Source organism: Cucurbita maxima, unplaced genomic scaffold (assembly GCF_002738345.1).
Source record: "Cucurbita maxima cultivar Rimu unplaced genomic scaffold, Cmax_1.0 Cma_Scf00019, whole genome shotgun sequence".
NCBI lineage: Eukaryota > Viridiplantae > Streptophyta > Magnoliopsida > Cucurbitales > Cucurbitaceae > Cucurbita > Cucurbita maxima.
The window spans coordinates 3,563,415-3,575,284 of NW_019272035.1; the positions used below are offsets into that span (position 1 = coordinate 3,563,415).

The 11,870-nt window shown below is 41.3% G+C and overlaps 1 long non-coding RNA gene across 1 annotated transcript; it reads right to left on the bottom strand.

Annotated features, from left to right (window-relative positions):
* Window positions 1-10,807: 10,807 nt before the first annotated feature.
* On the bottom strand, window positions 10,808-11,594 carry LOC111493902. The gene is made up of 2 exons (XR_002720083.1): window positions 11,015-11,594; window positions 10,808-10,936 (listed from the first exon to the last, which is right to left on the bottom strand). It is a non-coding gene; the product is annotated as an uncharacterized LOC111493902 (long non-coding RNA).
* Window positions 11,595-11,870: the final 276 nt, after the last annotated feature.

The window sequence follows — 11,870 nt, forward strand, 5'->3', positions numbered from 1 at the left end:
ATCTCGATTCTTTTTAGGCCTGTACGAGAGAGTTTAAGAGCTCGATAACCTCGAACACACACCTGAGCATGTAATTAATTGTCTGGACTTTTATTGAAGAAATACTTGCACGAATCAACGAGGACTGGGGTGGAGTGATTACGAGCATGTTATATGCTTTTTGATTTAGCCAAGAAATTTATGAACTAAGCTTAGTATGAGGGGTCTAGGTTGATTGGTCCAACAGACTGTTTTCGCTAGACGAAGAGTCGTTGGGTCTTTCGTTACGCGATTTTCGAGGCTCCAAATCTCAAAAAGTGACGAAAATGACGGAAAGAAAGGAAAATAAACTTGAACATTAGAATAATGCAATTTAAAATCAAACAACACCACAGCTAAATTAAATCGAAAAGCAATACAAACATGTGTTGTCAAGGTTTGTTGCAAACGGAGAAAGGGTTCGCGATACTATTTCAAACAAAATATAAAAGACCCAAGGTACACAGACCGGATCGACACTCATAAACGGCCCTCAGGTGGAAATGCGGCTCTCAAACGCTCCCCCCACCTTGAGCGACAGTTAGCGAAGACCTAAAAAAGAAATCTAAAATGCGCCGAGTAAAAAAGCACTCGGTAAGTAGCCAGCCAACTTGTAGGCTCTCACCGCATCCAATTCCTACTGGGTTTCCAAGCAGCCAGCCAACTTGTAGTTGGTTATCACGTCAGTCTAACACACTGAAGATCTCCAGTTCAAGTCTGGGCGACGCCATACTTGAATTTCCTTTATGTTTATTATTTGTATTTAGTTTCGTTCTACAATCTCGATTCTTTTTAGGCCTGTACGAGAGAGTTTAAGAGCTCGATAACCTCGAACACACCTGAGCATGTAATTAATTGTCTGGACTTTTATTAAAGAAATACTTGCACGAATCAACGAGGACTGGGGTGGAGTGATTACGAGCATGTTATATGCTTTTTGATTTAGCCAAGAAATTTATGAACTAAGCTAAGTATGAGGGGTCTAGGTTGATTGGTCCAACAGACTGTTTTCGCTAGACGAAGAGTCGTTGGGTCTTTCGTTACGGGATTTTCGAGGCTCCAAATCTCAAAAAGTGACGAAGATGACGGAAAGAAAGGAAAATAATCTTGAACATTAGAATAATGCAATTTAAAATCAAACAACACCACAGCTAAAACAAATCGAAAAGCAATACAAACATGTGTTGTCAAGGTTTGTTGCAAACGGTGAAAGGGTTCGCGATACTATTTCAAACAAAATATAAAAGACCCAAGGTACACAGACCGGATCGACACTCATAAACGGCCCTCAGGAAATGCGGCTCTCAAACGCTCCCCCCACCTCGAGCGACAGTTAGCGAAGACCTAAAAAAGAAATCTAAAATGCGCCGAGTAAAAAAGCACTCGGTAAGCAGCCATCCAACTTGTAGGCTCTCACCGCATCCAATTCCTACTGGGTTTCCACGGGCTTTTTCCTAGGCTCTAGGAAGTTCAGGCTTACCTCTGTGGTTATCTGACCTTCTCGGAGTGCTTCAAATGGTGTCGTGGTGTAGTGTGTTATCACGTCAGTGGGGCCATGTGTTTGTAGTTGCATGGCCCCTATAGTGGGGCCATTTATTAAGAATTCTTTGAAATACTCAGGCCATATGCCACATCATGTTTTTGGTAAAGGCAAGGCGCACTTGTACGGAGGATGGCGACATCGCATGTAGAGACTGTGGCACGTGCATATAATAGACTCATATTTAAATTCTTAGTCTTAAATTAGAATAGGTTTTTTTGCATTTCATTGTTTTAAATTATTTTGTATTTGTTTTTATTTCCTCTAAATTTCAGTATTTCGTATTTAAACACGTAATACCATGGCTGTGTTTTCCAGAGAAGAAGTTGCTTTATGCATTTCTCGAAGTTTAAGTTATAAATGTTGTTCATGTAAGAGTTATATTTTCGCATTAGAGTTGGGCATGAGACGTTTGTAGCGACTCTGAGTATGTGAAAATTTAGGATCATTACAGGTTGTATCAAAGCTCTAGGTTTTAGATTATGTAGACTAGCATACGATGTAGGCTTGGCACGTACCATGGTCCCAACGTCAATGCCCTGTCACCATAAGGTGTACCTTGCATAAGATAAGAAAAGAGAAATGTTTTCGAACTCGTATGCATTTTTCTGTGGATATTGTTGAAATTTCTGTGATATTTCATGTGTTTATTATAGAGTATGATGTGATTTGTCGCATGCCGAGTGATTTTGTTTGCAATATGATGTGACTTTAGTTTATGTATTTTGAATAATATATATGCATAGTGATAAACCTTAGACTTAAGAGATGTTATCTTGGTTTCTAGAACCATGCTGCCTAGTCCACGCGAAAGAGTAAGACAAGGAAGGGGATGATCTCTTATTAGAGGTAGAGGTGAGGTTGAAGAGAGCCCATCTCAAGAAAGATGGGAGACAGGGTTTGAATTAGAACCCTTATTGCATGAAATTGTTGGGTTTTATGTCCTAAAACTCATAGTTTGTAAACAAAAACATATTCTATTTTCAATAAAGTTATTATTGTTGTTTATTCAGTGAAGATTGTTATTGAATAAAGTGAACTTTACGATCATTAATTTAAATCCAATAAACTGAGAACACTCTGGCTATAGTATGATTACTTGAACTATATGTAGAGACATAAGAGTTGATCAAGTTCAAGTATATAATCAAAATGATTTATAGTATAAGGATAAGGCTGAGTACCTTATTCTGGGACACCATGGATGCGGCTCACTTTTGTATATGATATAAACAATGTGAGTGGGGGCGTCCTATGCAATGAGTATTGCATAAGATCGGACCATGAAGAAAATCACTCTCACTTTAAAATGTCGTTTACTGTTGAGACTGATTTTCTTTTCATTCGATGACCTAGGTAACTCAATCTTAATTCTGAGCTAACCATGAACTCCTGTTTATTCGACATTATCCTTAGATTTTCATGGGTGAGAGTGGCTCAAGTTCGCCGACTCAATAGGCTTCCCATTTCAGGGGTAAGACTGGGTAAATGGCTTGGGACGTGGGGTGCAAGATGGAATTCACTCCTACCCACTTTTAGGGATAGAAGAGAGGTAGTTCTCTTAAGTACTGACTCCATGTCTTGAACAAGGAGCCCCACCCTCTCATTGCCCTGAGAGGGATCTGGTTTACTGGTTGGACTACAAACCAATTGTTCATTAGAGGATCAGTGAGACATAAGAAACAAGAAGTAACTTCAGGGGTAAAATGGTAAATTGACCTAGCTCTAGTTACGAACAACCTATGAAAGATCGACTTACTAATCATGGTTATATCAAATGGACAAAAATATATCTATAGTGAGGGAAGTGCAACAACTAGGCTATAGTGGAATGTCCTAGTAGTTAACGAATGTTGGTTAACAAGGTTAATGAGTTTAACCGGTTAATCTTGGATCGTTGAAGCCCATGATCTATAGGTCCATTAGGTCACTCTACTAGCTCATAACGGACTAAACCATAGAACAGTGTGACGAGTGAGTTCGAAGTGTTCAAATTCAAATTAGGGAGAATGCGTACATATATACGATATATTTAACCGCATTTTTGTTTTATTTACGAACTAAACAAAAAGAGAGAATCTGATATATTTAAATTAGTTTTAAATATCTTAATCAAATATATGTCGAAATTAATTGGGATTGACATTTGAATTAATATTAAATATTAATTAAATAGTTTAATTAATCATTTAATATTACTTTAATTTGAAATTAATAATTCAAATTGATTGTTGAATTAAAATGAAGAAAGTCAAAATGTTGACTTCATTTAATGGAAAAATCCATGTTAGTGGAATTTTGAGGTGTCAAAATTTGGTTTAACCAAACTTGCATGTTTGCCAAATAAACCCCACAAATTTGAGTGGAATTTTGAGTGTCAAAATTTGGTTAACTCAAGCATGCATGTTTGCCACATAATCCCAAACATTTGAGTGGAATTTTGAGTGTCAAAATTTGGTGATCTCAAATTTGCATGAAAATGCAAACATGACTCTATAAAAAGAGTGATCATGGTACATGGAAGGTGGTTCTTGTTGGTGAAAAACTTTGAGAAAAACCTCTCACAATCACTCTCTTCATATATACAAAACCTCTCCCAAGTTTAAGTCACTCACCGGATTCCACAATCTCGTTCTAAGACCAGAGGATAGTGGAGAAGACACTAGTGGTAGTTCGAAACCGGTTAGTGAAGAAAAAGGAATTTGATCTACAAAAGGTGAGTATTCAAACTCATTAAGTTTTAATACTTATGAACATGCTAGTTATTTACTATAATTGATGTTCTAAAAGTGCCTAAGATTCAAATTGCTTCCTGCATGTGTTAAATTAACACCTTCAGAAATGTCTTTAAGCACTCCTTTGTGGGTAAACTTAGTAGCTAGGGATAGAGTAAAGAATGGCCAAGTAATCATAGAGAACCAAATTCTAGGCGTTGACCTGATAATAGTAAACATGATGGACTTCGACGTCAAACTAGGCATGGATTGGCTAGCCAAAAATCGTGCTAGTATAGACTGTCGTAAAAAAAAAAAGGACATAAAATTTTCACTACTGGTGGGACCTACCTTTAAATTTAAAGGCACAAGTACCGAGATTACCCCCAAGGTAGTCTCGATGATGAAACCCAAGAGGTTAATACAACAAGGGAGATAGGGTATATTAACATGAGTAAAAGAAAAGACCTTAGAAAACGTGTCAATAGTAAACGAGTTCCTGGATGTATTTTTAGATGACCAAACTAGAATACCCCCTTTCCTAGAGGTCGACTTCGTCATTGAACCCGAGCCGAGAGCTGGGCCTATTTCCAAAGCACCTTATTGTATGGCGCCAGCAGAGTTGAAGGAACTCAATGAGCAATTACAAGACTTATTGGATGAAGAGTTCATTCGACCTAACATATCCCCTTGGAGTGCACTAGTGTTGTTTGTTAAAAAGAAAGATGGATCGATGCGTATGTGCATCTATTATAGAGAGCTAAACAAGAGAACCATAAAGAACAAATACCCTTAGCCTAGAATAGAAGACTTATTCAATCAACTAAGAGAGGCAACAATATTTTCTAAGATAGATCTGCGGTCAGATTGCCATTAAATAAAGAGTAAGAAAAAGATGTACCAAAGGCAACATTTGAGACAAGGTACGATCACTACAAGTTCGTAGTGATGTCATTCGGTCTCACCAATACCCCAGCTGTGTTAATGGAGTTAATGAACCGAGTGTTCAAGGACTGTCTAGACACTTTTGTGATCGTGTTCATTGATGACATCCTAGTGTACTCGAAAACAGACCTGGAACACCAAGAACACCTCTTAAAAATCCTAGTCACCCTAAGAGAGGACAAATTGTATGCCAAGTTCTCAAAGTGCGAATTTGATTACAACAAGTCTCTTTCCTAGGACACGTGGTGTCAAAAGATGGAGTATCCGTAGATCCCACTAAGGTCGAAGCGGTCACAAAGTGGGAATGTCCAACTACGATAACAGCAGTACGGAGTTTCTTGGGACTAGCGGGATACTATTCGAAGGTTCGTGCAGAACTTCGCTAGGATAGCCTCCACTTTGACACAGTTAATGAGAAAAGGGGTACCATTTAATGGAATGATGCTTGTGAGACAAACTTCTAGAACCTAAAAGAGAGATTGGTAACCGCTCTGGTACTCATAGTACTCGAGAGCTTAGAAGGGTACGTAGTTTATAGTGACGCTTCCAAGAAGGGACTAGGATGTGTGCTAATGCAACACGGTAGGGTTGTTGCATACGCGTCCCGTCAACTAAAAAAACACGAAAAGAATTACCTTACCCACAACCTGGATTTGGGCGTTGCAGTGTTTTTGCGCTAAAAATTTAGCAACACTATCTGTATGGAGAGAAACTAAAATTTTTACCGACCACAAGAGTTTAAAATATTTCTTCACCTAGATAGAGTTAAATATGAGGCAGAAAAGGTGGCTAGAATTGGTGAAGGACTATGCTGTAGATATCAGTCCCACCTTGGAAAAGCAAACATGGTCGCCGACGCATTGAATAGAAAGACAATCCACTTGTTGGCCCACTGTCGACCCTCATTACGAGGAAAGTAAAGGTACAAAGAGAATTCGAGCAAGCCAACATAGTTGTAGCGACAGAGAGAGTCATAGCACAGCTAGCCTGACTCGCAGTGCAACCTACAGTTAGACAGAGAATTATTACCTCCCAACAACAGGATTCTAACCTACATAAAGTCCTAGGCCAGCTAGACGAAAGTCCAGTAGACAAATTCTCAAAGTCTTCATATAAAGGACTATTATATTAGGGATGCCTACGTGTCTCGGAAATAGAGGAGTTAAGGAAAGTGATACTAACGGAAGCTCACAACTTGCCATTTTCCATGCACCAAGGAGGTACTCAAATGTACCAAGATTTAAAATAACATTTCTGGTGGAAGAGCATAAAGAAAGACATGGCCGAGTTTATGAGCAACTGCTAAGTTTGTCAACAAGTGAAAGCTCCTAGACAAAAGACAGCGGGGATGTCACAGCCACTAAGTATACCGGAGTGGAAGTGGGAAAACGTAGCAATGGACTTCATAGTAGGATTACCCAAAATGCTTAAAGGTTATACAGTGATTTGGGTAATTGTCCATAGGTTGCCCAAGTCGCACACTTCTTACTAGGCGCAACTGTATGCATAAGAAATAGTAAGACTACATGGAGTTCTAGTGTCTATAGTGTTGGATCGAGATCCATGCTTTACGTTAGCATTTTGGCGCGGACTTCAAAAAGCGTTGGGTACTCAGCTCGACTTTGGCACCGCCTTCCATCCCCAAACAAATGGACAAACGGGGCCCTAAACCAAATCTTAGAGGACACGTTACGCGCTTGCGTATTAAACTTTAAGGGAAGTTGTACTTTCAAGCCACTATTGGAATGACACCGTTCGAGGCCCTGTATGGGAAACGGTGCAAATCCCCACTATGTTGGGACGAGATAGGTGAGAGAGAGCTAGTAGGACCCGAGTTGGTCCTAGCCGCCAATGAGACTATCCAGAAAATTTAAGTGAAGATGCGTACCGCTCAAAGTAGAAAAAAAAAAAAGTTAAGCCAATGTAAGACGTAGAAACTTAGAGTTTGAGGTAGGGGACCTAGTATGCATAAAGGTGGCACCCACGAGAGACGTCTTGAGGTTCGGATGTAAGGGCAAGTAAGTCCTAGATGCATTGTACCTGTTGAAATTCTCGAGCAAATTGGTCCATAGCGTATAAGTTAGCCCTACCTCCCTCCCTCTCTAAAGTACATGAGGTAGTTCACTTGTAAATGTTGAGTAAATACATGACAGGTTCTATACACATAATAGACTACGAGCCCCCCCAAATCAACGAATATTTAAGTTACGAGAAAAAACCAATCGAATTTTAACATGAGAAGTGAAAGTGCTACGCAACAGGTGCATTGCATTCGTTAAAGTGCTATGGTGAAACCACCATACCGAGGAGGTAACGTGGGAGCGTGATGAAATAAGAGAGTGTCACGACCCGATTTTCGAGGCTTCGAAAAACCGAATCGTAACTAACAAGACGAAATTGAAAACAAACAAAAAGAAAATAAAAGAAAAGAAAAGAAAAGTAAAAAGATAAAAATACCATTGAATTAAAACAAAAGAGAGAGAAGTTTTGTTTCGAAATTAATACAAAAGAAATTGCAAATATAAAATGAAATACAAAAGACTCTAAAGAACCGAAAAGGGACTGACGCTCCGGAACGACCCTTTCTGTGACCGCACAGCTCTCGAACGCTCATCCACCTAGACCGGCACCTGACAAAAGCAGGTAGAAAGGAATGAGTATTAAAATTATACTCAGTAAGCCACCTACTTGTAGGCTCTCTTCGCATCTTAATTTAAGAGGTTCCCATTGTTTCCTAATTCGCTTCTAGGACACTTGGTTCTAATCTTAGTCCCTTGGAGCTTGCCCCTTGGGTTTCACCGATTCATCGTCTTTCATGAAACGCCTAGAGGTTCCTTACGCCAAGCTACTATGACCGGTATCTCTCTATGAGGTGCTACTTCTACAAGGCTATCTGGGACTACATGGTATCTAGCCTAGGGGTGTGCTGAATACCCCTACGCCCACATAGTCCTCCTATGGGGGGCGCGACCCAACCCGTTCCCATGCAGCTAATGGGTTGTACGATGTGGGGACACATTTCCCATGCAAAATGGCTAAGAGTAGGAAGGACTGATCAGGGACCCTTGGTCCTCCCACGAAACTATAGATACCGTTCTCATGCTAGCAATCTATGAATACTCCTGAGTTACCTTGTAGCCGTGGTAAACCGCTAAGTTCCTAGAGGAAAATCAAGTCTGGCTAGAGCGACATATCACTCCTAACAGTAATCCCTTAACTTATCATAGAAATGGGCCCTAGCAATTAACAGAGTGTGCATGCAACCGTCTTCTAACATCATAATATATAATTCATGCAAACTAGGCACGCTGGCTCAACGGGGCGATGGCCTCCATCCAGCACCCAGAACACGAAGTTCGCACTCAATGGGGCAAATTCATCCATCGAGCACCCGGAACACGGAATACACAATTCCAACATAAATTAAACACATGCATACGTACAACGGAAGCTTAAAGCATATATGCAACACTCAGATAATTCACCCAACACATCATAACAATCCACATGACTAATCTCATTCATGGAGAGCTAATTTAAGGAAAAATTACTAACATGCATACATACAATCCAAGCGAACCCTACAAGTATTTCTTCCTAAATACCGGGTGGTGATTTACCCAGTTGATGCGTGCTCTTTTGCTAGCGTTTCTTTACCCGTGAGGTGTCCAAAAATAGTGATTTCTTTACATTAGGTCCCTATTCAAGTAAAAATAGTATTAGAACTCGATATGGGACAAAAATCAGGCAAATAGAAGGAAAACGAGCCAAAACAGCTGTTTCACGCGCCAGCAATGCATTGGCCACGCACGTGGACATGTGCCAATCGCAGGCCGAACGCGCGCCTACCACACGCGGTAGCCCTGCGCAGTCGCGGGTCGGTCGGTCCGGTTCGACTCGGCACGCGTTTGCGGTTCGTCTCAGGTTGTTTTTTTTCTTTTTCTTTTTTGCAATATGATTGTGACTCGAGTAAGTCATCGAGGACGATGACTAAGTTAAGTGGAGGAGAATGTCACAACCATAGTATGAAGAGAGTAGGTTGTGACCCTCACGCCATGACAAGTAAAGGGGCGTCCCTCAAGAGACGCCCCATCCGGCCATATGCAGGCCAACATAGAAGAATGCCATGATGCGATCGAGGAGGACGATGCATCATCCAATACACCACCACGCAAAGTGGGTATTGAAGATATATGTTGAGACATAAGCATAACAGAGACATCAGCATAGACATGAAGGACAAGATAGGCTTGTTGAAGGGCTAGGTAGGGCCCCGGGCCTTAACCTCAAAAGTTGGGGTTTTGGAAGGAATTTGAGCATGCGGTTTGGGAGTTAAGTCCGTCCATATGAAATATGAATGCTCGCCAAGTTTGGTGTCAATCGAACATTGGACGGACAATGCACGACACCGTATGACACCTCACCAAAATCATGTCTACACCTGGTAGAATGAAAATGGCTCAAAATGTACTATAGGGGTACCATGGTGTTAGCTCTCCACCACCCCTGGGCCCTGTGGCCTAAGTGAGCTACCCTGTGGCACATACGTGTGTCACAGTGTGGGCGAGCGTGTCGAGACGAGTGTCTCGGGCGACTTCCTTTGAAATGGGTTTTTGAAGGACAGTACCGGACGGCACGAGTGTGCCAGTATTGCGCCCTAGCCCGCGTGTTGGAGGTTGCTACATACACCCGCTTTCAGGGACGGTATCCGTAAATGACTCGACATGGGCAGGGGAGGGCCTATGCCTCGATAGAACCCAGATGGATGGATGTTCGGGAAGTCCCGATGAGATGAACGACACGCGGGCCCATTCTCGATGGCATGACCGAATGAGTTATGATGGCCGATGACATCCCGAGACTCGGGATGGCGCCAAGACATATGAACCCTATCGATGGGGATCGAGATGACAAGATGAGATGCGACATTATATTGAGAGACCTTGGCTCGAGTAGAGGTAAGGTCGAGCCGAATGAGTTGGTCTAGCGTAGAGGCAAGTCGGATGTGTCGCAAATGATTGAACATAGACGCACAGGCGACGTATGTGGTTGAACAAGCTTGGATTCCGCACAAGCGATGTTCGATTGGCGAAGACAAACCTCGCCTAAGGTCCGACGAAGCCACAAAGCCGGGGCGAAAAATTGGGGCTTAATTCCCCTTAAGGCTAGTCGTGAGCGTGTATAGATCACGACGCCGCACGGTCAAGAAGGTAAGACCGTGACACCTACCACGCACGGTAGCTCTGCGCAGTCGCGGGTCGGCCGGTCCCATTCGGCTCGGCACGCGTTTGCGGTTCGTCTCAGGTTGTTTTTTTCTTTTTCTTTTTTGCAGGCGATACGTGTCGTCCCCTCGCTGGAGCAATTGCTCCAGCCGAAGGTCAACACGTGTCCGGCGCCTGTCCCGCCGCCCACGGTCGCTCGCCGGCCGACCCTTTTTCTTCTTTTTTTTTTTTCTATCTTCTGTAATCCGTAACACAGCGTCCACTTTCCGATTTTCATATCTTTTGATTCGTAGTTCGAATAGATATGATTTCCTCGACAAAGTTCTAAATCGTGTTACAAGCTACGTCCTAGTATTTTCTTTCTAATTTTTCGCTTGACTACTGGACGAGTTAAGAGCGTCGAAAGTTCGCTCACCGTTCTCGGACGATTCTCGGATCTCCACCTTCGGGTTAAGATCTCGGCCAAACTTCTTCTCAGATGGTGCGTAGAATTGTTCCTGGATGAATATATCAAGATTTCAGATCTTGATTCACAAAGGAAAACAGTAGATCTGAGAAAACGTTCAAGATCTTACCTTGCGGGTTTTTCGATTTCTTGATGAAAAATGGGACTCCGGCCACCCACATTCTCTTTTCCCTTCCAAAAAAGGTTCCTTGCATCATGATCTTGACCGGAATAGACTCGACGGAAATTTTCTGTGAGTCTTCCGACGGTTCATTCTTTCTCCTCTCTCTAGGTTCTCTCTACCCCTTTCTCTCACTATTTCTCTCTCGCACGACTCTGTATAGGTTTCATTTGGACCCCTCTAATGGTTGGAGGGGCAAACTTACCTATTTCCCTCTCCCTCTCGACTTTTCCTATTTTTTTTTCTTCTTCTATTTCTCTTTCTTCAGGTATTACAGAGAGAAATACCCGAGTTAATTTTCTTTTATAGGGATATAAGGTAAAAAACCTAAAAATAGAATAAATAAATAAATAATACTGTCTCTCCACCCATCTTACACAACTGCTTCCCCACGTATCTCTTCTAAACCTCTCCTACAACTGTGAGACAATTTTGCTAAAAAATATAGAAAACAAAAAAGGGTAAATACAAAAAAAAAAAAAATGTTAACCAAATAAAAAGAAAAAACAGAGGAAACACAAATGGAGCAAGGGAGAGTGGGAGATATGAAATTTTGTTTTTATCCTAATTGAAGAATCAATTTAAAATTGGCAAAGATAATTATGAACATAATGAAAGAAAGAAAAAATGGGAGATATGAAATTCTTTCTTTTATTGATTAAGAATAGATTCAAACTAACCAAAATAATTGTAAACCTAACCAAGCAAAACCAGGGGAAGAAAGATGGTGTCCCAAAAAAGTAAAAGAGAGGGAGTGACAGCAACAAAGTAAAACATAGGGAAAGAAACAGGGTGTACGTAGAGA